This window comes from Phytophthora infestans, genomic scaffold (genome assembly GCF_000142945.1).
Source record: "Phytophthora infestans T30-4 supercont1.14 genomic scaffold, whole genome shotgun sequence".
Lineage (NCBI taxonomy): Eukaryota > Oomycota > Peronosporomycetes > Peronosporales > Peronosporaceae > Phytophthora > Phytophthora infestans.
The window spans coordinates 2,216,307-2,219,818 of NW_003303745.1; positions in this window are offsets into that span (position 1 = coordinate 2,216,307).

Genomic DNA, 3,512 nt, shown 5'->3' on the forward strand with positions numbered 1-3,512 from the left:
TTACGCTTCGCTGAACAATAACCCGTCTCGTGCTGCATCCCGTTGCATGAAGCTGACGATCTTTGAATCCTTCCAGCTAGCGGCGACCAACCCTGGGATCCGTGGATTATACGCGACACGGTACGCTCCGCGCTCAATTTTGTTTGCAGGTTGCTGAGGTTGCAACTGCTTTTGCTTTTTCTTACTGAGGAACTGGATCCGCTCGCTCCAGCCTTTCCGATTCACGCGTGCTGTACCTACTGTGTAGATTCCCATTCTCAGAAGGCGTTCGGCTAGCTGCACGCAGGTGTAGTAGCTGTCGGTGACGACTAGGCGCTTTCCAGGCTGCCCTCGCAACGCTTTGGTCAAGTTGCGGATCACCGCTTTCGAAATAGCTGACTCGGTGTCTTCTTTCTCGCGATAGATCTCTATTCTGTATGATTCACCATAAACACACAGCATTAGATACCATCCGCGCTCTGCTGTAGGCTACATCGTCGCAGTAGAGGTCGTCGTAGCTGGCACGTTCTCTTTAGCAGGCGGTGTAGTCGTTGGTGCTGTCTCCCTTTCGACGCGATCAGCTGCGGCAGAGGTGGGCCTATCATCGCACGCTCCGCTGTCTGCAGGCGGTGCTGTCAATGCTATCGACGAAGGGGACGGAGGAATAGTTCCAGCGATAACACTATACTCTAACCAGCCACGCTGTCGAGCAAACTCCAGTAGCGCTTTCTCGCCTGAGGGGACAAATCGGTTAGTAAAGTTGTTGTAATCGATGCAAACTAGTGGTGCGAGCTGTACCGGTGAAGTAGTCGACGCTATCCTTTCCTTTCACGCTTCTTCCCGGGCGGACGTAGCGGTGGTCACTACTTAGGCCGGTGGGGGGCTTCGGTGTCCACCCTTGCTTGCAAAGCTCTCGCCAGAGCTGCTTGAACGTTTTTTCCATGCTGTTCGAGTTGGGCGGAGCGGGGCGGAGGGAGACCGAGATTTCAAGTGTAGTGGGGAGGGAGCGGGATAGCGCGATCGACACAAACCTCTATCCACCCGATAGCATCCGTAGACGGGCTCCTCTAACCCCAGATCAGTAACGACGTGCGAGAAACCAGTCACCGTTAGGATTTGCAACCGACCAATACAAATTCCAGTATGCGAAAAAGTTTGATGTTTCATTGTTCGCTGCATATTAAAACCTCTTATAATACTTATGCTGTATTATACAGCATACAGGACTAGAAGGGTTAAGAAGGATTTGTTTGCCGTAATTGGTACCGACAACATTAAATCTGCCATCAAGAACCCCAGCTACATGTGCATTGCTACATCGGACATGAAAATGCTTGATATCACTAACTATGTACCAGCTGGTACCAGCTACGACAAGTATCTTACAACATATCTCGGTGGCTGCAAATGCGATGACAAAATTAGATGTGTCTGTGGTCTTGGTAAGGGTCTTTTCCCTTACGAGTACATCACCGCGTTCAATGTTCTAAACCAAGACTACTATCCCACCTATGTCAGCTTTTGATAGCAAGCTCCGTGGAACGAGCATCACGAGCGATGACTACGAACGAGTGAAGTTCGTGTGGGATTACTACGAGATGAAATCGATCAAAGACCTACTGATCTGGTACAATAATCTCGACGTAGTCCCTTTCACCAAAGCTATCAAGGCTCAGCGAGAGCTATTTAAGCGCTTCAATCTGGATATGTTTGCGGATGGAGTGTCCCTACCTGGTCTTTCAGAGAAGGTCATGTATCAGACCTGCTTCAATAATCTCCAATATCCGGATAAGGAACCTGCTAACGCATTCCGATTTCCAGCGAAGCGCATGGCTGGCTACAAGAGTCAGGATGCTAAGGCAAAACGAAAATTTGGTATGACGCTCGAGCACGTGAATACATTGCTGCAAAAGCAAAAGTATCTGTGTGGTCTATGCTATTGTCAGCTGACTGCTGATTCCGCTTCCGCTGATAGAATCAATAAAAATCTTGGGCACACTGATGGGAATATCTTGATCAGCTGCATTCCATGCAACACCGCTCGAAAAGATATGTTTCTTAGGGGGTTCAGATACAAGAAACGGCTTGATTTTAACGCAGACAAATTGGTGTTTTCGATTGACAAGGAGGAATCTGAGATTTACGGAAAAATGAAAGCTAACATTGCTGGTGGACCATTAATTATATTCAACAGGTATGCTAAGCGAAACGAGACGAAGATTCGTGGAGGTAAGATCTGCAAGAAAATTATCGGATACGACGCTAACGCTCTATACTTATGGGCCCTTGGTAATGAGATGCCATGCGGTCGATTGACTACGGTTGAAGCGCATGATGGTATCATCGATGACATCAAAGCAGACAATGTATTCGGCTTTCTTGAATGTGATATGCGAACACCAGAATACCTTAAACAGTACTTTGGTGAGATGACTCCAATTTTCAAGAATGTACTGATCGACTGTACGAATGAGAGCGTCATTGGTAAGCACATGTTCGAACACAATGAGGCGCGCAAGGAAAGCCGAGCAAAACCAGCTCGCAAGTTGATTGGTAGCTACTTTGGTGAAAAGATTCTCATCTACACTCCTTTGCTCAAGTGGTACCTTTCTCATGGTATTGAAATAACCAAGACTTACTGCTTTGTCAAGGCCAGCTCTCACAAGGCTTTCGCTCCCTTTATGGAGGCTGTAACAAATGCTCGACGAGACGGTGATGTTGATAAGTCTAAAGCAATGATTGCAGAGATGATGAAGCTGGTAGGCAACAGTGCCTTTGGTCGATCTGGCATGGATATGAGCAAGCACAAAGAGGTTAAGTATGAGTCGAGCGACAAAGCTATTAAGAACCAAGATCGAACACTTTACGTTCCATGGTCTCGAGCAGCTTAATGATGCGTGTGAGATCACGATGAAGAAGCGCCGACTCAATAATAAGAACCCAATTCATTTGTCGATTGCTATCTATCAGCTTGCTAAGCTACGAATGCTTCAGTTTTACTATGACTGCATAGATTTCTACTTCGATCGCTCTGACTTCCAGTATCAGGAGATGAACACTGATTCGGCTTATATCGCTTTCAGCTGTGATAATCCGTTTCAAGACTGTATCAAGCCTGAGCTACGATCCCACTTCAAGGAGCATAAATACGATTGGTTCCCACGCGATTACAACACTGAGGTAGCTAAGTTTGATCGCCGTACGCCTGGTTTGTTCAAAGATGAATGGTCAGGTGATGCTATGGTCTCACTATCGAGTAAGAACTATATTTGCTACCTACCTGATGAGACATACAAAGTAAAGGTTTCACCGAAGGGTATTCAACAGGGAAGTGGTCGAAACAATGGTGTTCTTAATCCTGATGGGTTTGAGACTGTCGTACGGGATCGCATCACGCTACAAGGAACAAACAAGGGGTTCAGATTATCGAAAGAAACCAAGTCTATCATCACCTATACTCAAGCCAAAACAGCGCTTAGCTACTATTATGACACACGTCAAGGCTTGATGATGGTATCACGACTGACCACTTA